The sequence below is a fragment of the Amblyraja radiata genome, chromosome 4, assembly GCF_010909765.2.
Source record: "Amblyraja radiata isolate CabotCenter1 chromosome 4, sAmbRad1.1.pri, whole genome shotgun sequence".
In the NCBI taxonomy this organism is placed as follows: Eukaryota; Metazoa; Chordata; class Chondrichthyes; order Rajiformes; family Rajidae; genus Amblyraja; species Amblyraja radiata.
This window is the reverse complement of record NC_045959.1, coordinates 65,733,001-65,758,234: the sequence shown is the minus strand read 5'-3', so window position 1 is coordinate 65,758,234 and position 25,234 is coordinate 65,733,001. Positions and strand designations below refer to the sequence as shown.

Sequence of the window (25,234 nt, the reverse complement as noted above, 5' to 3'; positions counted from 1 at the left end):
ATATTGTGTCAGTATTATTATTTTTCCACATCTGAGGCGAAGATGTGGCGCCGGCCATTCTACCATAAAGGCATGATTGGTGGAGGGCGGCAGATATAGTTGTCCTTCGGAAGGTTCTCCCATCTCCACAGAGGAACTCTGGAGCTCTGTCAGAGTGACCATCAGGTTCTTGGTCACCTCCCTGTATGATTTGGGAACCCTTCTCCCCCGATTGCTCAGTTAGGCCGGGCGGCCAGCTTTATGCAGAGTCCTGGGGGTTCCAAAGTTCTTCTATTTAAATATTACGAAGACCATTGTGCTCTTCGAGACCTGCAATGCTGCAGAAATTGTTTTATATCTCGACACAATCCTGTCTCAGAGGTCTACGGACAATTCCTTCATCTTCATGGCTTGGTTTTTGCTCTGACATGCACTTTCCTCTGTGGGATCATAGACAATAGGTGCAGGAGTAGACCATTCGGCCCTTCGAGCTAGCACCACCATTCAATGTGATCATGGCTTATATACACAGGTGTGTGCCTTGCTAAATCATGTCCAATTAACTTAATTTACCACTGTTGGACTCCAATCAAGTTGCAGAAACATCTCAAGGATAATCAATGGAAACAGGATGAACCTAAGCTCAATTTTGAGTGTCATACCAAAGGGTCTGAATACTTATGTAAATGTGATATTTCAGTTGTTTTTTAAATTACTTTGCAAAAATTTCTAAATACCTATTTTCGCTTTATTCTGGGATATTGGGTGTAGATTGATGATAAATAAAAATAATTTAATCCATTTTAAAATAAGGCTGTAACGTAACAATATGTGGAAAAAATGAAGGGGTCTGAATACTTTCTGAATGCACTGCATACTTTTCTCCAATCTTCTGGTCGGCCTATCAAATTGTGTGGCTATGTAAAATGTGAGGGGTTGCATCAAGATCTCTATCCCTTGTCTCTTATGCAACACCCGGGACTGATATTAAAGTTCCAAGGACGACACATGGCAGACAGTCTCAGAAAGATTCAAGTTCTTGGGAATAAATGCCACCAGTAATTTGACCTGGACCAGCCATATCGAAGCTATAGCCATGAAACCACACAAACACCTCTACTTAGAAGGCTTAGGAAGTTTGGCATGCCCCCAAAACAACTCTCACCAACTTCTACAGATGCGCTGTAATCACCATTTTATCAGGATGCATCACAGTATGATTTGGGAACAGCTCCCTCCTACCTGCACGAAATTGCAATGAGTTGTAGACGCAGCCCAGACCATCACACAAACCAACCTCTCTTCCATTGACTCCATCTACAATTCACGCTACCTCGTCAAGACCACCACATAATCAAATACGTGTCTCATCCTGGTCACTCCCTTTACTCCCCCTCTCATTGGGCAAGAGGTACAGTAGTTTGAAAACTCATACCTCCAGATTCTGGGTCAGCTTTTACCCAGCTGTTATCAGGCAACTGAACCGTCCTCTCCCCAACTAAAAACTGGTCCTAACCTCCTATCTAGCTCATTGGAGACCTTCAAAGTATCTCTAATAGGACTTTACTGGACTTTCTTGCACTAAATATTATACCCTTTATCCTGTATCTGCCGACTGTGGGCTGCTTGATTGTAATTTTTGCTGACTGGATAGCTTGGAACAAAAAGCTTTTTGCTGCACCTGTGTACACATGACAATAATAAACTAAATTAAATCTGTTGTATTACAGTACTCAACTTCATGGGAATCCTTCCACCCCTTCCCTTTCCAAAATAATTACAAAGATAGAAACATCGGGAAACAAAAAATGCTCCAATAATAATTTACAGAAATACTTTGAAATTGATTGTAACTGCATTTTAGATAATTTCACTGATTTTCCTGTAGGGGATATGATTTTTCAAATAGCCATAAAACTCAATAACAGTTTTTTCCATGGATAAAGATAATGATAACCATTCATCAAGCTTTCTGGTTTAATGCCCATTATCATATTTAATATTTACTGCAATATATTATCGATTATGGTATTCAGTAGGAGATTTGTCTCACAAAAAGTCAGGGAGCAATTAAGATCCTACAATAATTCATGGAAACTACATTGATTTCAGACAAAAATAGCTTGACGCAATTGTTTTTTTTTAATGGCACAGGGCATGACACGTCTTGAGGAAGTAGATAGTTGTTCAGAATATTGGTATATCAATAGTAGGCATTTTATTTAATTATCCAGGATTAAAACTACAAATCGGGTCATACACTGCTGGGTAGCAACTTGTACCCAAATAATATTAGGAATAATACTCTTTATCGTATTAATTTAGTGACCATTGAGAAACAAACTTAACAATCCAGGGCAGCTGGATAGAAAATTGTCAAAGCAAGTGAAAAATCAAGCAAAAACTACAAATGCTTGTAATCTGAAATTTAAAAAATCAGAAAATGTTAAAAATGCAGCTGGTTCGATAGCATCTGTGGAAAAAGAAGGTTAATATTTCAGATCGAAGACCCTTTGTCAGAATTAAGAAAGATACATTGAAAAAATCTTCTTATTTTGTGGAGAATGCGATAGGACAAAAGTCAAGTTTAAATTTACATGTCAGGTAGAATGAAAATCTTGTTTGCAGCAGCATCATAGGCACAGACTCTGACATCCCACAAAAACATAAATTATGCATAATTGGTACATATCATTTCTACAAGAGAGTAAAAAGAAAATAAGGATGCAAAAAAGAGATAGCAGTGCAAAACACAATTAGAGAGAGAAAAAAAATTAGTAAGGCTGTGGCCATGATGGAGTGACTGGGAGTCACTGGGTGATGACTGGTCTAACTACTATTCAGCTGGAATATATTGCAGTATTAAACATTGCCTCCCACTTCAGCCAGGTTTGGATGCTGTCTACGGTCTACTGAAGGTTATATGGTTGCTGGCTCTCCTTTAACAGTTAACTTTGTGAAATTTGTAGCGGCAGATTTTCATATCTTTCAGGTAATTGGCACCCTAGCCGCTATTTGGATGAGAATGGTTGAAGGGGGTGTCTTCTAATGCATGCAAGCTCACTCACAGAGACCTTCAGAGCTTCTTCTCAGATATGACTTCAAAACACAGTCTTTTGATGAATAAATACTTTATTGTTGGTAGAAAACAGTAAGATACATCCAATCGTTACTACAATCCTCTTCGAACTCCAGCTTATTACTTTAGACATTAGAAAACTCCTTGTGTCTCCGTAACACTGACATGGTCGAAGGATTGACCTTCTCGATCATCTCTCCAAACTAATCTAAAACCCAAACTTCTGCGCAAGTATCTAAGCTCCAAACATGCCCAAAAACACGTCATAAATCCCACCCACAATATAATGGGCAGTCTAAAATTTAAAGGCACATGCCATCATCAATGACATGCAAAACAGGCCAAATGGCCACGAAAAAATTGATGATGACATTTGCTAATAGGTTGCTATTAGTTTATCTCCTGGGATAAACTATACCACATTACTTTTGTTCAACCCAGAACTGTAATTTGTGTCGTATCTTCGTAGCCTTTCATTACATTGTGGTATGTTTTCAATTGCCAGGATGTGATCACACAAACATAATGTGGGAGATAGGGTTTGGGTTGCATTGTCTGAAAAAAATTACCCGAATAATTTCATATATATATATGAAATCTTTAAGGTGATTTTCTTTCTGACAATGTAACCCAAACCTTATCTCCTACATTATGTTTATATATATATATAACATACATACATAACATCTCGACCCAAAACGTCACTTATTGCTTAGCTCCTTAGATGCTGCCTCACCCGCTGCATTTCTCCAGCATTTTTGTCTACCTTAGTTAGATAAGCACTGCGGAATAATCTTTTCAAAAGTTTTCTTATGACAACAGGATATTATAGACAGTTTTACAATCCCGATCTCGGTTTAGAAAAAATAATGATATAAAAAATACTATTAGTTTAAAATCTGCCATGAAAATACAATGTATTGATTACGTATGAAATGGGTAACTGATCTCTAAGGCAGATAACAGAAAAAGCCAAATTCCTTCATAAAATGTAATTTGGGGAACTTTCCTATTAAAAAATAAACTAAAAATAAATGAGGAATAAATGTATGACTTAGATATTATTTGTTACACCTTTCCCCAGAGCTCATAGTATTCTAAGGTTGGATTGACCCAATTTGCTCATTATTCTGACAACTCAGCCATTGATTTCTAGAAGAAATATCAATCTAAGAAAAATGCTGAATCTTGTGCTTTGAAGTTGCAAAGCAATCAATTCATATTATCCAATTTGGATATTAAATTGTATAGCCCAAAATAAAAGGTAAAGGATCCTTTGAACAGTGTTGCAATGCTATATTGCCATTATAAAAATCTTGCATACAGTTGCAAAACAGTGGTAAATGGGTCAAATCAACTCACTCCATTGAGTAAGGGTACAATATAAATTAATTATATCATTCTCAGCATGACAAACTTGCATAATTCTTAAAATTCTGAATCTCAATTGTAGATAAAGTGAATCAGACCTACAAATGATTTTATTATTGCAACATTCAAAAGACATTTGGACAGGTACATGGATAGGAAAGGTTTAGAGGGATATGGGCCAAACTCAGGCAGGTGGGAACAGTGTAGACAGGGCATCTTGATCAGTGTGGGCAAGTTGGGCTGAGGGCCCTGTATGACTCAAAAAATCAATGGACTAATAATGTACTGAATTAAAAGGCCAACTGGGTTCTGAGGAAATAGTAAAACAATATATCCATAGCAACTTACCCATAGCCATTAGTTAGTCTTATTATTGATCTATTAAAATACAAGAATTTCCAAACTGTCTGTGACTGCTTTGTCCCTCTTGGCCTTTTCTCAAGAAAATGAAGAAATGAAGAAAATGATGAAATGATGTTAAGGGACCTTCTGATTAAAAAATATATATATTTACTGTGACCATGAAGTTGTTTCAGGAACATGTATTCATTAAATCATTCAGTTTATATGAAGCCTTGGGCGACAGTAATCTGCCAAAAGAAGTTGTGCATAATTACTAATTGGCAGCAACAGATTCCAACTTCCTGGTAAACATCCTTTAATACAGTTTTTATGTGAGACATCTGCTGGGCAAAGTGCCTCACACACCTTCAATATCAGTCACAGCCACAGCCATGAGTGGTATTAGATTTGGCACCTTGCATTATTTCATAGTGTGCAGTGTTACTTGTTACCAGCAGTCATCAGCTGAAAGAAATTGCCAGCATTGGGCAAAGAGTAATGAGATATTTTATTCTTCGTCTATTCACTGACATGTTGGAGGCATAAAAAAGCAATTCCCAGCATCTGCACTCATGCATCTTGATTAGCACAAGTAAAAATGATGAACGCTTGCATCTAAATCACAAGTAGATGGCAAATGATAGTTTCTCGATAACGTAGTCCTACGGCATGGAGACAGGCTCTTCAACACACCGCATCAAGGGATATGGGGAGAAAGCAGGAACGGGGCACTGATGATCATATTGAGTGGTGGTACTGGTTCGAAGGGGCGAATGGCCTAGTCCTGCACCTATTTTCTATGTTTCTATATTTCTATGTTTCTATGCTTCCATTCTAACTTTTTTGCCCATCCAACCAATCCCATTTTTCCCATATTAGCATTGTGTCCTTCTATACCTTGCTTGTTTAAGTGTCTAAATGCTTCTTAAAACAGACATTGTATCGGATTCCACCATCTCCTCTGACAGTGCATTCAGACTTCACTGTGTAAAAAAAACTTTGCTTGCCCTGCAGATTCCCTTCCTTTCACTTAAACCTATGCACTTTTGTTTTTGATACTCTTGACCATGAGAAAAATATTCTACTTACCATATTTGTGCCTCTCATAACGAAATACAGTTACATTACGTCGCACCTTAGCTTTCACTCCAGTGAAAACAAGCCCAGCCTCTCTAATCTGTTCCCATAACTAAAGTCCTCCATACTTGGCAACATCCTGGTAAACCACACAACATCCAGATGCCAGCATCTGCAGTTCCTTTTTAAACATCCTGGTAAACCTTCTCTGCACTCTTTCCATTAAAACCACATCAGCCCTACAGTGTGGTGACCAGAACTCGCACACCCGACTCCAAGTGTGGCCTAACTAGTGTTTACAAAAATTGCCACATAAATATCCCAGTTCTTGTATGCTTTGCCCTGACCTATGAAGGCGGTCTTGCCATATGCCACCTTCTCTACCCTGCGTTACCACTTGTAGGGCACTCTGGACATGGACACTTAGATCTCTATTCATTAGCATGTTTTAGTGTACATTTACTGTATGTGTCCCAACCCTACTTTACCCTCCAAAATGCATCACTTCACACTTGAAGGAATAAATTCCATCTGTTAATACTCTTTCCAACTAATCAATTTCCTGCTGTGGCCTTCAACAATCTTTGTCATTATCTACAAATCCACAGATTTGTGTCATCCATAGACTTGCTAATCAACTTCTTACATTTACAACCAAGTCTTTAGCTTAGTTTAGAGATACAGCATGGGTCATCGATTCCGCACCAACCAGCGATCCCTTTACACTAGCATTATCCTACACACTAGGGACTGTTTATAATTTTTACCAAAGCCACTTAACCTACACACCTGTACATCTTTGGAGTGTGGGAGGGGACCAATTCACCTGGAGAAAACCCACGTGGTCACGGGGAGAATGTACAAACTCCATACAGAAGGCACCCGTAGTCAGGATCGAACCCGGGTCTATGACGCTGTAAGGTAGCAACTCTACCACTGCGCCGGTGTGTCACCTATGAATGTATGTTACAGGCACCACAGGTCCCAATACCAACCCGGATTGTAATTAGGAGTTCCAAGTGGCTGCAAATGCTGGAACATGGAGTAAAAACTGTCACTGCCAGGGAGAGGCCAAATGTAAATTAAAGGAAGAGCACCCCATATTCCATCTGGGTTGTCTACAGCCCAATGGCATAAACATTGAATTCTTCAGTTTCAGGAAACCAGTACCCACCATTCCTTTCTCTCTTGTCAATAGACAATAGGTGCAGGAGTAGGAGTAGGAGTAGGCCATTCGGCCCTTCGAGCTTGCACCGCCACTCAATGTGATCATGGCTGATCATCCACAATCAGTACCCCGTTCCTACCTTCTTCCAATATCCCCTGATTCAGCTATCTTTAAGAGCCCTATCTAGCTCTCTCTTGAAAGTATCCAGAGAACCGGAAAACCGGCCTCCACCGCCATCTGAGGCAGATAATTCAACACACTCACAACTCTCTGTCCTGATCCTCACAGGAACTTTTGCACACTCCTTTTTTTCCACCTGCTCTTTCCAAGCCTTCATTTCCCGTATTTCTTTCCCCTTCTTATCTGATACCGGCAAAGCATTCAACAAGGTTCCTCATGGTAGACTTCTCTGGAAGGTTAGGTTGCATGGAATCCAAGGAGAGATAGCTGAATGAATAGAAAATTGGCTTCACGGAAGGAAGCAAAGGGTGATGGTGGAAGGTTGCTTCTCGGACTGGATGCCTGTGACTAGTGGTGTGCCTCAGGGTTCGGTGCTGGGCGCATTGCTGCTTGTCATCTATAATCAATGATTTGGATGAGAATGTGTATGGCAAGATAAGCACATTTGCAGATGATACAAAAGTGGGTGGTTCTGCAGATAGTGAAGATAGTTGTGAAAGATTGCAGCAGTATCTTGATCAGTCGGCCAGGTGGGCTGAGGAATGGTTGATGGCATTTAGTACAGAGAAATGTGAGGTGTTGCCTTTTGGAAAGTCTAACACGGGTAGAATTTACATGGTGAATGATATGGCTCTGGGAAGTGTTGTAGAGCAGAGGGATATTGGAGTGCAGGTACTGTACATAGTTCATTGAAGGTGGCATCCCAGGTAGATGAGATGGTCAAAAAGGCTTTTGGCACATTGGCACATTGGCCTTCATCAGTCAGAGTGTTGAGTACAGAATTTGAGAGGTCATGTTGTAGTTTTGTAAGACGTTGGTGAGGTTGCATTTAGAGTATTGTTTTAAGTTCTGGGCACCATGTTATAGGAAAGATGTTGTTAAGTTGGGAAGGTTACAGAGAAGATTTCCAAGAATGTTGTCAGGAATCGAGGGTCTAAGCTATGGGGAGAAGTTGAGCAGGCTAGGACTATTCCCTGGAGCATGGGAGGATGAGGGGGTTATCTTGTAGAGGTGTATAAAATCATGAGAGGAATAGATTGGGTAGATGTACAGAGTTTCTTGCCCAAAGTAGTGTAATCGAGAACCATTGGGCATAGTTTTAAGGTGAAGGGGGAAAGATTTTATAGGATCTGAGGGGTAACTATTTCACACAAAGGGTGGTAGGTGTATGGTGCGAGCTTCCGTAGTTGAGGCTGGGACTATCCTAACGTTTCAGAAGCTGTTAGACAGGTGCATGGATAGGACAGGTATAGAGGGATGTGTGCTAAACACAGGCAGGTGGGACTAGTGTAGATGCGACATGTTGGTCAGTGTGGGCAAGTTGGGCCGAAGGGCCTGTTTCCACACTGTATAACTCCATGGCTCTATCTGCCTATAAACCTAATCATAAATACCGCTTTATTCCCTATCACTTTCCCATCCCCCCCATTATTGCCACATGCTCAACATCTTTCCTTTATCTAGTTCCACTTTTTGCCCTCCTTTCTTATAAGATCCCATAATCTGCAGCCTTTTATTATCACCACCCATCGCCTCCTAACCTCTGTCACCATTGCCACCCTCCTTCCTCCAACTGGCGCCTTCTGCCCATCAACTCCCCCTACCTGGATCCACCTTATCACTTACCAGCTCCTGATTCACCCCACTTACCTCATTATTGACCATCTCCCCACTGTACACATCCTGATGCAGGGCTTCAAGCTGATATAGCTCTGTGATTCCACTCTCTGCGTTTCTGCAGCAGCTTTTTTTTTTCTGTTAGTAATTAGAAGTGACTTATTTTGACTGAACACTGTCCCCAGGGCTTTATGTAACCTAAGTGATGAAATAAGTGCTCTTGAAGCAACTTCATGGTCACATTCAGTATGCTTATAGGGCCAACCATATACTGTATACTTTCCACTTGCAATATGATCTGCAAATGTGCAACATTTCACACTTGTTCAAATGAAACTCCATCTGCTATTTTTTCTGACAACAACTGGTTTATATCTAGTTGAATTATTTGACAACCTTCCTCACAATTCACAACTCTTCCAATTTTTTGCATAATTTGTAAACTTACTAATCAGCCCAACTATATTTTTAACCAGCTGATTGTATGCCTCGTTGTCACCTTCCACTCAGCTAACAATGATCCATTCTACATTTACTTGATCAGCGTCTGCTTTGATCTGTCATTTTCACACCTTACCCTGAGTTGGATGATCAGCCATGATCATATTGAATGTCGGTGCAGGCTCGAAGGGCCGAATGGCCTACTCCTGCACCTATTTTCTATGTTTCTATGTTTCCACATATCTCTAGTCTCCCTCTCCCCTGACTCTGAAGAAATGTCTCAACTTGAAACCTCACCTATTCCTTGTCTCCAGGGATGTCATAGATACAGTAGATCCCTCACCTGTGTCGCATCTGTGCTCTATACTTATGCTCTCACTTCGCTCCCCTCCCACCGTGGATGGAGTAACTCTGGTCCTCACGTACCACCCCACCAACCTCAGCATCCAAGACATTACTGTCCGATATTTCCATCACCTCCAATGTGATCCCAACAGTCACATCTTACCATCCCCACCCCTCTCCTCTTTCCACAGAGACCGCTCCGTTTGCTATTCTTTGATTCACTCATCCCTTCCCAGCCAAACCAGCCCCTCCCCAGGTAGTTCCCCTGCAACGACAGAAGATGTAATGACAGTCCCCAAACAGCTTCTCGCCTCCATTCAGTGACTTCAGCAATCATTCCAGGTAAGACAGAGGTTCACGTGCACCTCATCTAATCTCATCACCTGCATCCAGTGTTGCCGATGTGGGCTTCTTTACATTGGCAAGTCTGAGCATGGACATGCCAATCGTCTTGCCAAACACGTGCATTCAATCTGCCATGGCCTTCTGGATCTCCTGGTTGCTAATCATTTTCACTGCTCTCCCCATTTCTATATTGACCTACCTGGCCTGGGCCTCCTTCATTGCCAGAGTGAGGCCACATGCAAACTGGAGGAACAACACCTCATATTCTGCATGGGTAGCTTTCAACTCAATTATACCCCTTCCACCCACATTCCTTCCTCTAGCTTCACAATTCACAACTCTTCAATCCTTTTGTCTCACTCTTTCTGTCTTTTCATCTTTGGCATTTGTTCAACCATCTGCCGATCCAAAAACCCTCCTCACCTGCATCAACCTATTACATACCAGGCTTTGTTCTGACCCTCCTCTCTTCTTGCTTTCTTCCCTTGCCCACACACAATCAGTCTAAAAAATGGTCCCAACCTGAAACCACCCACCCACGTTCCCCAGAGATGCTGCCTGACCCGCTGAGTTACTCCACCATTTTGTGTCATTTTTTGTAAACCAGCATCCACAGTCCCTTGTATCTACAAGCATACTATTATAACTTATGGTATCGCATTGTTCACTTGTGCACAATATTGTATCTCACAGCAGATGACCCACTGTCCAAAAATAAATGTAACATAAATCCCAGATTTTTGACTAAATAGAATTAAAGACAAAGTTCCCAGAAGATATGATGCTTCTGCATCCATCTGCTCATAGAAGATTCTCCTAACTATTATTGAAAAGTTGAGTGTCAACTTTTTATTTCATTTAATTTGATCAAATAACTAAGGGTCATAGATCAACAAAATTAATGAATATGAAATGGACAGAACAGGTACAGAAATGGATACTTTTGATTGATGAAGTACAGCTATATCCATTTCTTGTCTGTATTGACCAGCTGGAGACAAAAGTGCTGTCCAAAATAACATTCTGGGGATTAAAGTTATAGAGAGGTTGATATTATAGAGTAATTGGCTCAGTATGTGAAACCTGCAAATCCTGGAGAGTAGAAACCACACCACAGGGTGTTAATCTGACATAAAATATAAACCGTAACCTGATTGAAGTTCTGAAGGTGACATTGTGTTCTCATCAAATAGCCATATGCTTGAGTGATCTGGTCAAAGACAGTATGCTATTTGCGAGACAGTGGCACATCAAAGTAAGTGGATCAAAACTCATGTCACTAAAGTAGAAAATCACAAAACGCATTTTACTTTCTACTCCTCACTGGGTGCCCAGATCACGTACTATTAGTTTCAAAGACTTCGTTCTTCAATAATTCCTGTGGCTCATGTAGGGAAAGAGCTAGGTCCATAGTGCATTTAAAATAGGAAATAGGAAATAGGAAAATACTTAAATTGATAAATAAATACTCGCTTAGAATTTTTCTGAGAAAAAACGAGTTGCAACCCAATTAGCACACTAATTATCAGTAAACCCTTAATATTCTTAACCTCACAGTAGGACACACTAAGTTACTGCATTAAAATCACCATAGAACACTAAATCAGGTAATTAACAGATTATATAATAACAGCAACAATTAAAAAGATAATTGTTATTGGCTTCCATCAACTACTTTTTGCCCAGTAAAGGAACAGTTGGAGTGTGATATCTTCTTCCTTCAGGCAATGGATTGTTTTTGAAAATATGTGTATAAAATCATGAGAATTGGATGGGTAAACTCTTGCTCAGTGTAGGGCAGGGGTCGGCAACCTACAGCCCACAGGCTGGACCAGGCCGTAACCCAACTCACTCTCTCTCTCCATCCCTACCCTCCCACCCCCTCTTCCATCCTCCCGACCACCCAAAGTGAAAGCGCCCCCTCCACCCCGGTGCCGCGGCATGTGTGAAACTGAAGCGGGCTGAGAGTGGCTTCGGCGAGGCAGTACTGGAGCGGTTTCCTCGGGAGCCCAGAGGCGGGCGGGCTGGAGGAAAGCGAAGCATCAACGGGGTCGGTGAGGAATTCCGCTCCGGCCACAGTGTTGCACTTTAGTTGTAGTTTGTCGCGGGGGTAATTGTCCTTTTGTTACATTTTTGTTGCAATTTTTTTAAACCATCATTAATTATTTATTAACTATGGCGATAGATGTGGCCCGCCATCCGCTCACAGACATGGGTCCTGGCTCCTTTGTAGAACAAGGTTGCCGACCCCTGGTGTAGAGGAATTGAGAACCTGAGGACATAGTTTAAGGTGAGAAGGGAAAGAGTTAATAGGAATCTGAGGGGTGACTTTTTCCACACAAAGGATGGTAGGTGTATGGAGCTGCCGGAGGAGATAGTTGAGACAGGTAGTTTAGTTTAGTTCAGTTATACAGCGCGGAAACAGGCCCATTGGCCCAACGAGTCTGCACCAGCCAGTGATCCCCGCATATTAACACTACCTTACACACACGAGGGGCAATTTTAAATTTACACCTAGCCAATTAACCTACAAACCTGTTTATCTTTGGAGTGTGGGAGGAAACCGAAAACCTACAGAGCTTATGACGATGACAAACTCGGTGAAGACAGCACTCGTAAACAGGATCAAACCCAGGTTTCTGGCTGTAAGGCAGTAGCTCTACCGCTATGTCACAGCACCGCCATATTGCTATTGTACAATTGCAACGTTTAAGAAACAATTCAACAGGCACATGGATGGAACAGGTTTAGAGGTATATGGGTCAAATGCAGGCAGGTAGGACTGGTAGGACGTGAGATAGGACGTGTTGGTCGGTGTGGGAGAGTTGGGCCGAAGGGCCTGTATCCACTCTGTATGACTCAGTGACTCTACATGGTTAAGTAACAACTTTCAAAAATATTACTTTTTTTTCCTTTTGGTCTTGCATTTAGCATGATCCCATTTATTATTTTCCATTCTCCACATGATTTCACATTTAATTAATCCATTTAAATTAACCGCATAGATAACATTTCTCCACCCCCACCCACCTCTAACCACTTCTCAATCCCTAGATATCATTGCCTAACATGATATACTATTGTTCCCACTGCACAATCAGTTACTCATTGCACCTGTTCAATATTACTGCTGCTCCTGTTCGCGGTAATATGCAAACGTATTTTACACATTTCAGATGTGTAGAGAAATCTGTTGTGACAGTTAACAGAAATGAAATATTTAATCATATACAGGATGTTAATATTACTGGCAAGATTAGCATTATTGCCTATGTAAAAATCAGGCACATGAGATCCCAAAACCCCGCCAAAACGGTACACGATAGCACGACAATTGTTGGCCCACCTTACTCACCATTGTCCTGTGATGTAAATCAAACATGTTTCGTTCAGATTGATGGTATATTTTACAAGTTATTGACAATTTAAACTTTACAAAGATCACTTTTCAAACCACTATTTCACTTGCCCTGCCCGTCAGCCGCCTTCGACGTCACAATGATGTCACAATGGGATCCCGAATCTCATTTACACAAAAAATTGCGATTTTCAAAACTTGTTTTAATCAAATTTTTCTGTTTTCATTAACAGCTAACATTGTGTTTCGGTTATTTTAAAGAAAAAACACGATTTTCCTTAAGAATTTCATTAAAAAAAAACAAATTATTTTTATTGTGGGGGACGGTAAGGAGTGGGGGGGGGGGGGCGGGGGGATAGTGGGAGAGGAGGGGGGTAGGAAGGGGAGAGGGAGGGGAAAGTGGGGGAGGTGATGAGGGAGTGGGGGAGAAGGGGGACCAGAGGGAGAGGAGGGGGGAGTGGGGGTTGGGATAGGGGGGAGGTGAGGAGTGGGGCAGCAGGAAGATGGAGAGGAGAGGTGTAGGGAAGGAAGAGGGGTTATGGAGGGAGGGAGAGAGTGACTGAGGGTAGGGGAAAGAAGAGGGAGGGAGAGGTGACGGAGAGGTGAGGGAGGGAGTGGGGGAGGGGAGGAGGAGAGGGGAAAGAAGAGGGAGGGTGAAGAGGGGGGGAAGGAGTGCTGGGATGAGGGGGAATGGAGGAAGATAGGGGTAAGAAGAGGGATGGCAAGGCGCAGTCGGGGGAGGGTTGCCGTGATTCGAGTCATAACGGGTATCTCTGGCGTCACAACAGGAACCCCTCAGCCGCGCCTGCGCAGTTGGGGTCTATGGGTCCGTGGTGGAATATTGCTTTGGGGGACGGGCCGAACGGATCCGCACCTGGTCTAGTATATTACTAAAACTATCCTGCACTCCAGGGATAATTTATAGTTTTTACCAAAGCCAATTAACCTACAAACCTGTAAGTACATACATACAGAGAAACAGGCCGTTTGGCCCACCAAGTCCGCGCCGACCAGCAATCCCAGCTCATTAACACTACCCTACACACACAAGGGACAATTTACACTTATACCAAGCCAATTAACCTACATGACTGTATGTCTTTGCATTGTGGGAAGAATTCGGAGCATTGACAGATTCTTGATTGGTAAAGGGGTCAGGGGTTCTGGGGAGAAGGCAGAAAGTGGGATTGAGAAGTAAGGATAGATCAGCCATGATAGAATGGCGGAGTAGACTTGATGGGCCAAAAGGCCTAATTCTGCTCCTAGAATTTATGTACCCGGAGAAAACCCATGCAGTCATGGGAAGAACATACAAACTCCATACAGATAGCACTGTAGTCAGGATTGAACCCGGATCTCTGGTGCTGTAAGGCAGCCACTTTACAGCTGCGCCATCATGCTACCCCTTAAACGGTGGCCTAAAACATTAGAAAACGTGCATTCTGGATTCTTCCACTGACCCTATTTTTGAACTGTTTGATTATTAGGTTTGGTATTAGGTTTAATTTCACTAAGATAAACTATAATCAGAAGAACAAACATGATGCTCAACATATTTTTCCAGGGGCAGAAGAGTAATTGGAGCAGATGCCCTTGGCATCGAGGCAACATTTTAACAGGTTGGCAAGTAGGTGTTTCACAGAAATGCTTTTGACCAGGAGCCGGTGGGAAGCTTCTTTCCAAAGCCTCTTAAGTTCTTCCGCCATGTTAAGTGTGGCGTGTGATGGAATACTGACCAAACCGCTGGATTTCTGCAACTGCAGCAGCAATCAAACAGCACAACCTGAACCTGGAACTACAGTCGTACTTTTTTCCCTGCGATATACACTCAGTATTTATCCCTGGCATTATATATATAAGGAAGACCTCCACAGCTAATGACAGAATTCTCACTATAATTTAAAAAATCCCCAAACACCTGTTTGACTGATCAGAAACACTCTTCATGAGTCAGGTGTGGATTTGTGAATGACCACTGTCCGCAGAAGACTTCATGAACAGAAATACAGAGGCGACACTGCAAGATACAAACCACTGGTTAGCCGCATAAATAGGATGGCAGGATTACAGTTTGCCAAGAAGTACTTAAAAGAACAACCACAGTTCTGGAAAAGATGAGACTAAGATTAATTTATATCAGAGTGATGGCAAGAGCAAAGTTTGGAGGAGCGAGGGAACTGCCCAAGATCCAAAGCATACCACCTCATCTGTGAAACACGGTGGTGGGGGTATTATGACCAGGGCATGTGCGGCTGCTGGAGGTACTGGCTCACTTATCTTCATTGATGATACAACTACTGATGGTAGTAACATAATGAATTCTGCAGTGTATAGACGCATCCTATCTGCTCATGTTCAAGCAAATGACTCAAAATTCATTGGCCAGCAGTTCATTCTACAGCAAGATAATGATCCCAAACATACTGCTAAAGCAACAAAGGAGTTTTTCAAACCTAAAAAATGGTCACTTCTTGAGTGGCTAAGTCAATCACCCGATCTGAACCCAATTAAGCATGCCTTTTATATGCTGAAGAGAAAACTGAAGGGTACTAGCCACCAAAACAAGCATAAGCTAAAGATGGCTGCAATATAGGCCTGGCAGAGCATCACCAGAGAAGACACCCAGCAACTGGTGATGTCCATGAATTGCAGACTTCATGCAGTCGTTGCATGCAAAGAATATGCAACAAAATACTAAACGTAACTACCGTACTTTCATTTACATGACATTGCTGCGTCCCAAACATTATGGCACCCTGAAATGGGAGGACTATGTATAAACTGCTGTCATTTCTGCATGGTGAAACCAAAATGTATAAAAATGGCCTTTATTAAAATCTGACAATGTGCACTTTATAGTAAGATTAAATGAGAACTTACCAGTTTGAAGTTTGATCTGTATTTTATGAGGAGTTACGATGAGGGATTACGTGAAGAGCCCGCTCAGCACGCATGCGCGACATACTTCAAAGCAGCGGTGTGGAATCACAGACAGACACAGTTATTGAAATAAACATAGTAAAGAAAAAGAGACCTTAGTTATCAGTTTGACCCATATTATTGAGGGTGGGAGCGGAGGGCACGTAATCCCTCATCGTAACTCCTCATAAAATACAGATCAAACTTCAAACTGGTAAGTTCTCGTTTAATCTTACTATTTTACTTCGGAGTCACGTGAGTGACCACGTGAAGATTTTAAAGCTCTGTGATTTCAAACCGTGTAACAGTTCATACTTCACTCGCTGCCGAAGTCTTTCGAGGGAGGAAGTATGTTATCGTAATCAACCATGAATCTGTTTGTAAAAACAATAAAGGTGTTATTAACAACAACAAGACCAAATGCTCCCCCGGGCTTAAATTATATATTTTTTGCAGATTCTTTTTCTGCAAACGATACAGGTTCTGTCAGTGGTTTGTTATAAAAGTTTGGAACGTATACTCCCTAGACCACCCCGCTGTAGCCAGGATGTGGTCCATTGGCACGTCCATCCTCTTAGTCACTGATGTGGATGCTGTCCTGGTGGAGTAAGATTTATACACGTTAGTATGTACTCCAGCAACTCCCAGTACCTGCTTGAGCCACTTGAGATAGTTTGGCTCGTCACCCGACCATAACGTTTCTTGTGGCTGACCCATAAGGCTTTTTCGCTCCCTCGAGGATTACTTATTGTGTCGATGTAGTTCAATAAGTGGGTCATGACACATAACCGTAGTTCAGGTGGGTATGCCCGGAATTCCATAACTAGACCTGATGTTCCTGGTCTGCTCTGTTTGCCCAGTCCCTAATGGTAATGTAACATGGTGTAGTGGACCATATTGTCCAATCGTAGTGGATGGAGGAAACTGGACTCTTTGTGCTGAGACAAGGCCATCAGCATGTCCCTTCAGGATGGGCTGTTCCAGGTGATGGACCTGGCTGGTGACCATCCCCTAAGGTATGTCAGGTCCATACTGACATCCCAGATTTGGGTGTACCTGGGTCTGGGGGATTAACATCTCCTAAATTTGATCACCAGCGGGAGGTACCCTATGGCCTGTGGTTCTGGTGCCCGAGTTAAGTAGGCTGCCAGAACTCCAGTACAGGTTTGTTGTAGTTGAATATGTAGTACCTGTATTTGAATGGTATCTTCCCACTTCTTGATGTTCGCCAAGTATGTTCCCTAGTGGATATGCGATGGGATGCTATCCTTGTGTTGATAGCGCTATTGACAATCCAGGCCCAGCAGAGGTCTTCCCAATTCTGCAATCCAGGCCCAGTGATGGTCTTTTCAAATCTGCAATCCAGTAGTTTAATTTATCGTGGCATGTGCGTAGTACCCGACTGATGAGGCCGTAGTACCTGATGAGGTAGGAAAAAAGGGGAAAAACATAGATTAGATTCCCCCCTCACGCTTCCTAATTCAGTGGGAATTAATTCATTGCCCCTGCCTTAAATTTGGTTTCTTGCGACATACATCGGTACGTGGAGAATTCAATTGAATACAGTGAAATCGATATCGGGTGTTCCATATTGCTTTGTAATTCCAGCAATACTTGGGTTTAATATGTCTGTTTACAGTATTTAGCTCACCTAGTAGGTAAGTTTGCTGATGGTCGTATATTTTTGACAACCTGTAGTTTCCAATTGTTAAATAAATGTCACATGATATCGATTTATTCTGCCCAAGTGGTTTGTGTATGTCACTACTGTGATGTTGTTAATTATAAACGAACATGCAAAATGGTGCACTGCAGGATAATATGCTTTGCCAATAGAGCGTACTCAAAATTTCCAAACTAGGTTTTACGCCTAGTGTCTATAGTGATGACGACTCCAGATTAGTCCATATGCCACCATGTTTTAGGTGTGGGTAGTTTAAACATTAGCACCTAGCCTTAATGGAAGGTTCAAGTTAAGTAGCTGGAACAGCTGCTACTAACTCCCAATACTCTTGCCACTGTTGAATGGTAGGTAGATACCATTAATTGTTACAGGTTGTGTCATACTGACTCTCCTATGCCAAGTTAAAGATAAGTGGGTAGAGTGTTGAATACCAAATAGTCAACAGTAGAGGATTTATATTTCAAGGTACTGCAATACTGGTTGATGCGTGGAGTGGACAGAGCAAGCCCCTCCCCATCTCCCTGTTCCAAATCAATTGATATACGGTCCCTTGATAAGGGACGAGTCAAAATAGAACTAACAACAACAGATACTCCGCTTGATCTTAGTCAAGGCTAAGAGCGATGGTTTCAATCATAGATCTATCTGGATTGCATGACAAGCTCGGCTAAAAGAATAATAGCTGAAGCTGTGATAGCTATACCCATGGATTAGTCGTCGTTAATATCATTGGAACATGCCATGACGATAGTTCCTTAACATAGCCAGGGCTGGTTAGAATATCTGGAACCAGTTTGGCTGTAATAGCCATAGTCGATAATTAATACTGCCAAGTTATCTCCAAGTTTTTTGAATGGGTACTGAATAGTATGCATCTTTTAAGTTAGAAACATAGAAACATAGAAATTAGGTGCAGGAGTAGGCCATTCGGCCCTTCGAGCCTGCACCGCCATTCAATATGATCATGGCTGATCATCCAACTCAGTATCCCGTACCTGCCTTCTCTCCATACCCTCTGATCCCCTTAGCCACCAGGGCCACATCTAACTCCCTCTTAAATATAGCCAATGAACTGGCCTCGACTACCCTCTGTGGCAGGGAGTTCCAGAGATTCACCACTCTCTGTGTGAAAAAGGTTCTTCTCATCTCGCTTTTAAAGGATTTCCCCCTTATCCTTAAGCTGTGACCCCTTGTCCTGGACTTCCCCAACATCGGGAGCAATCTTCCTGCATCTAGCCTGTCCAACCCCTTAAGAATTTTGTAAGTTTCTATAAGATCCCCTCTCAATCTCCTAAATTCTAGAGAGTATAAACCAAGTCTATCCAGTCTTTCTTCATAAGACAGTCCTGACATCCCAGGAATCAGTCTGGTGAACCTTCTCTGCACTCCCTCTATGGCAATAATGTCCTTCCTCAGATTTGGAGACCAAAACTGTACGCAATACTCAAGTTGATGTCTACCATTAAGTATGCTTGGAATGAAAGGTTGGCAGTTTCAATATTCCAAGTGTGGCCTGGCGATACTCAAGTGGCAAGTCAATGACGGTGTGACATATACCATGTTGGGATTTTTAGAGCCAAAGGTTCATACTGGGTTTATTATGACCCCTTGATATCAATGATGGCGACATTACCATCTTGGTTAGTTGGTACCAAAGGTTCATATAGGCTTCTATATGACCCCTGTATAATTATTACCCCCAGTTGCTAGTCCCTCATGTTCTTATTAGTGGGAGGGTAGACCCCTAGGGTGCATGCTGTACTGGTATTGTATGGTCCCTGGGAAGGGACATATCAGATATAAACTGATAAGGCAGTTACTACTAATCTTAGCCAAAAGGCCGAGCAGGATGGGATCTAATTTAATTTTATCCTTGAATGCTTTGTTAGTACAAACCCTTCATCTTTTGTGTGATGGCAGGAACCACACTTATCATATTTCACTGTTGTTCCGTGGAGTGTTCATCTCTTCGGTTTCCGGTTCCTTGTCCGTAGGGATGGTGTTGTTGGGGGTGGCACATTTTTCCAGAGGGCCCGCTTTGGACCCTGGCCTGAAAAAACAGAGCTTACTGGGGGTTGGCATGCGGGCCCCGAGCTAACACCAGTACTATTAGGTGGACGCCTATTGGTGGACGCGTAGAGGCACTGCTGCTGGTTTAGTGTGGTGCTCATTCCAGACCCTGCCCTCTAGATGCCGAATTTTGGATACTTCTCCAGTTTTTTAGGCTTGGTTTGATAACTTAGCCAGCTAGCAGCATCTGTGGTTGAGAGGTCGGCATTCTCACAGTCCTGTAATTTTTTAAGTTGAGGGCAGGTTTTATAACTTCCTAAGAAGTTGCGGAGCACTGCAAGCAGTAGGGTCAGGTGTTTTGCCATACTACCCTGTCCCTCTGAAATGAGCATGCAAAATGATAACCGACGTCAGGGATATCAAACGCATTTTAAGATATTTGGGTTTTAAAGCTATGCTCAATGTACCCCCCAATAACGGTGGGCACTTTGAGTAAATGCAATTTAGGGGAGGCGTGATGAATCCAACACCTCATGACTACCTGTCTTGGAGATTTTTTTTGAAAAGAACAGGTAGTAAGCTGGCCGTCAGTTGAGACTGAAAAGCCATCTCGCTAGTGGTGGAGCTACATAGCGGCCACACCCAGCAGCTCTTCCTGATCCTGTACCACAAGCATACTCCCGATAAACTTCAGCCAGTGACCCCTCTTCTTGACCAGTCCAGTCTGGTCCCCATCAATCCCTTGACAAGGGAGATGGCCAATGCTGTTAGGCACTGGAGTGGGAGTGTTAGCTCCCTTGGCGGACTTGCCCCTGCTCCTGAGGCAAGTCTCGCTGGAGTTTTTAGCTCCATGACCTTCCTCTGGCTTGGAGAAACAAACACTCTTGTTTCTTGTTTGAAGTGCTGGTTCCATCTTCCATGTCTGTCTCCAGCCTGAGGTTGGTCCTGACCTTGCTGTTAGAGGCTGTCTGCCGTTTTCGGGCGGCATTTCAGCGGTTCTCCGGCGGCGAGTCTCCTTGTCGGGTGTCTGCAGGGGTGCCGGCCGGCTTTTGAATTTCCCTCCAGTCCGCTGCTGTTGGTCAGACAGCTGTTTAGCAGACTGGGCATCAGCGCAGCACCCGTGTCTGTGGACCGCAGCGTGTGCGGTCCCGTTGCCGCCTCCCCCCCTCCACTGTCAGCTCCTTCCCTGGAGTCAAACGGGGGCCGCTTCCCTCTGCTGCTTTGCTCCCCCTGGAGCAAAAACAAACGCAAAGTCGCTAGTTTAAACTGAAGGTAAGTACTTACCTAACGGTCCTTTCCTTCAGGCTCGTAGCAGGAGCGCCTCACTCACGCTGCGTCGCTGTTGCCTGCGTGAACGCAATTGCGCGCGTGCGTGCTGAGCGGGCTCTTCACGTAGTCACTCACGTGACTCCGAAGTAAAATCACATGTGATATTTGCCATTACAAATCTCAAATTGTGGAGTACAGAGGCAAATAAATAAATGATGGGTCTTTGTTCCAAACATTATGGAGGACACTGTATATATGTATATGTATATTCCTCTGGTTGCTTCATCAGAATGTAATTTCCTTGTGATCTTTACCACAAGGAGGCTAAGATGTGCAGTGGTTAATGCTGCTGCCCCATCACTCCAGCAACCCAGGTTCATCACTGACCCTTGAGTATGGTCTGTGCGGAGTTTTCACATTTGTTTCTTCTTACCGCATGCCTTTCGGTTGGGTGCTTCGGTTTTCTCATCCATCCAGAGACAATCAGGTTGCTCATGGTAAAAAGTGCACAGTTTTGTTCCGTTGACAAGGAAGGATTGATTCAAGAACCTGATAGTTTGATTTTTTTTGCCCATGCCTAAACTAAAATAAAATCATATGCATCAGCTTAAAAAGTGATTGCATTTGATTAGTTGCAGGAAAATTAGCAGGAAGTTGAGGGGGATGTGGGATTGAATAGGCTACAGGAGAATGGATGATGGAAATGCTCTGAGAACCAGCAGGGACACAACGGGTCAAATGGTTTCCTTCTATGGTGTAAGGAAATAAGAGAAATAATATAATAAATATCACTACAACATCATTGCCCTAATGCTCTTAGGTTGCACAATGTGCTGACTTGGTTATTTTCTGTTCTTTCATTATCAAAAAAGTAAATTTTAGCTTGGGTTTTCAGCAGTTCATAAAAGTAGGTCAACATCACCATCTCAGGACAGTTAAGAAAGGTGATGTATGGTGCTTGTTAGATTCCTCTGCAGGCCAAAGATAAATTAAACGGAAGTAACATAATTCCTCTCTTTAGACTTTGCTGACTTTACAAATCTGAATTTATACAAGTTAAATCAGAAACAATTGTTGACGGTGCTGAAATGAGGACAAGCATGACTGTTCGAAAGATATTCTTTCAAAAAAATCTTCACCGAGTCTACGCTGGGTCGCGCTGATGTACAGGAGGCCACATCAGGAACACTGGATGCAATAGATGAAGTTAGAGGAGGTACACATGAACCTCTGTCTCGCCTGAAAGGACTGCTCGAGTCCCTGGATGGGGGTGAGGGATGAGGCATATGGACAGGCGTTACATCTCCTGCACTCAGTCCGCCAAGGCCTATTGGATCTCCCGGTTGCTAACCATTTTACCTCCTCTTCCTATTCCCATACTGACTTTTCTGTCCTGAACCTCCTCCATTGCCTGAGTGAGCTCACTTGCGAACTGGAAAATGGCACCTCATATTCCACTTGGGTAATTTCCAACCCAATAGTGCGAACATTGGATTCTACAATCTGAGGAAACCTCTAACTTACTCTCCCCACTCCCATCATTTCCCCCCCCCTCCATGCTCCTCCTTGTTCTAACTAGACACTCACCTATATCTCTCCTCCCTCCCCCCCCCTCCCCACCTCTTCCAGCTTTCTTTCCCCCCTCCCCAACCACCACAATCAGTCTGAAGAAGCGTCTCGACCTGAAATGTCACCTGTCTATGTTCTCCAGAGATGCTGCCTGACCTGCTGAGTTACTCAAGCACTTTATCTCCTTTTGTGTATTAATCAACATCTAGAATTCATTGTTTCTACAAAAGCACCTTGAATCCTGGAATTTGAAACAGGAACAGAAAATGCTTGAAACTCAGCGATTCAAGCACAATTTGTAGAGAGATAGAAACCAGAGTTAAATGTTCATGTCAATAAATGTAGAAATTAAAGTGTGAGGTCAGTTTCTTTTGTCACTCGGTGTCTGAAATTTTTTTTCTCGGTGTGGAATTGTGATTATGAGCATCTCAAGGACATTTGCTCTATTCTTGAAAATGTATACACTTCCGGCCATGATAAACACAGGTGTAATTGATGTAATAATCAATAGTTCAATAGTGCTTTATTGCCACATGTGCAAAACACAGTAAAATTATTTTCGAGTTGGCGCCATTTCCAGTGCGCTTGGGTTTTTATGGAGCGGTGCCAGATCCAGGCGATCCCTCGGATAGTTCAACTTGCTGACGCTCCTCTTCTTGACCGGACACCTTTGTGCTCTGGGGACGCTTCCCGCAGCCGACCTTGAGTGAGTGGGAGGTAATTAACCAGGTTAATTCCCAGGATGGCAGGACTGACATATGATGAAAGAATGGGTTGACTGGGCTTGTATTCACCGGAATTTAGAAGGATGAGAGGAATCTTATAGAAACATTTAAAATTCTTAAGGGATTGTACAGGCTAGATGCAGGAAAAAATTTCCCGATGTAGGGTGAGTCCAGAACCAGGGGTCACAGTTTAAGAATAAGGGGTAGGCTATTTAGGACTGAGATGAGGAAACACTTTTTCACCCAGAGAGTTGTAAATCTGTGGAATTCTCTGCCACAGAAAGCAGTGGAGGCCACTTCACAGGATGTTTTCAAGAGAGAGTTAGATTTAGTTCTTAGGGCTAACAGAATCAAGTGATAGGGGGTAAAAGCAGGAACGGGGTGCTGATTTTGGAAGATCGGGCGTGATCATATTGAATGGCGGTGCTGGCTCAAAGGGCTGAATGGCCTTCTCCTGCACCTATTTTCTATGTTTTCTGTGTTTCTAAGACTTTCCTTTCCTTCTGTACCACATCAGGTGAGTTGCACAGGGGTTAATTTTAATCCTTGTGCATTTCTCTTTTCGAAGCATTGCTGAGCAAATCAGAGGAACTTGTTCCAGGATAGGAACAGGAAATGAGAAGAATAGATCGGGTAAAGGCAGAGTCTCCCGCCCAGAGTCGGGGAATCAACAGCCAGAGGACACTGGTGAGGGGGGAAAGATTTAATAGAAATCCGAGAGGTAACTCTTTTACACAAAGGGTAGTGAGTGTATGGAACGAGCTGCCGGAGGAGGTAGTTGAGGCAGGTACTATTGCAAAGTTTAAGAAACATTTCAACAGGTGCATGGATTGGATAGGTTTAAATGGATACGAGCCAAATGCAAGCAGGTGGGACTAGTGTAGATGGGACAGTAGTTGGTCGATGTGGGCAAGTTGGGCCGATGGACCTGTTTCCACATGGTACGACTTTATGATATGTAGATCATCACAGCACAGCCCGTGGTTGGGACTCCAGTAGTTGAGTGTCTTAGTACATAGAATACAGAACAGTGCAGCACAGGAACTGACTCTCAATCTGAAGAAGGGTCTTGACCCAAAACATCACCTATTCCTATTCTCCGGAGATGCTGTCTGACCCGTTGAGTTACTCCATCTTTTGTGTCTATCTTCAGCCCACAATATCTGTACCAAACATGGTGCCAAGTGAAAATAATCTTCTCTGCCCGTCCTTTCCCAACATATCCACGTGCTTATCTAAAATCCTCTTAAATGCCAATACCTCTGCCTCTACCAATACCATTGGCAGTCCCCGCCTCCTCATCTTTGGACACCCTGTGCGTAGGGGAGAGGGTAGGGCTGAAGATGTCCTGGTTGGGTTGCTCCTGGGCCTGGCCAAGCTGGTCATCCGCGAATCACAGCGCCAGGCGGTGGAGGGCTCTACCCGAGCCGGCTGCCTGGCCCTTTTCCGGGGTTACGTCCATGCCTGGGTGGGGTTAGAAAGGGAATACGCCCTGTCCACGGGAACCCTGGGGGAGTTCTGGGACCGCTGGGCTCCGCAGGGTGTTGAATGCATCCTCAATAAGGATTGTAACATAGTTGTATAGTAGTTTTATTAAGGATATTTGTTTATATTGTATTATGGTGGTGGGTTCTGGTTTGTTTTATTGTAGTGTAATATTATTTTTTAATAATTGAATAAATTTTTTTGATTAAAAAAAAACCCATTGGCAGCATGTTGCAGGCACCCACCACCGTCTGTGCAACCACCGTCTATG

General features: G+C 42.9%; 1 protein-coding gene and 1 pseudogene across 1 annotated transcript in view; one reads left to right on the top strand and one right to left on the bottom strand.

Annotated features, from left to right (window-relative positions):
- The window catches only part of kcnq3 (potassium voltage-gated channel subfamily Q member 3), a 333,849-nt gene that overhangs the window by 197,453 nt on the left and 111,162 nt on the right, over positions 1-25,234 (top strand). The gene's annotated exons all lie outside the window — the stretch shown is intronic.
- LOC116972686 lies at positions 18,352-18,530 on the bottom strand (annotated as a pseudogene).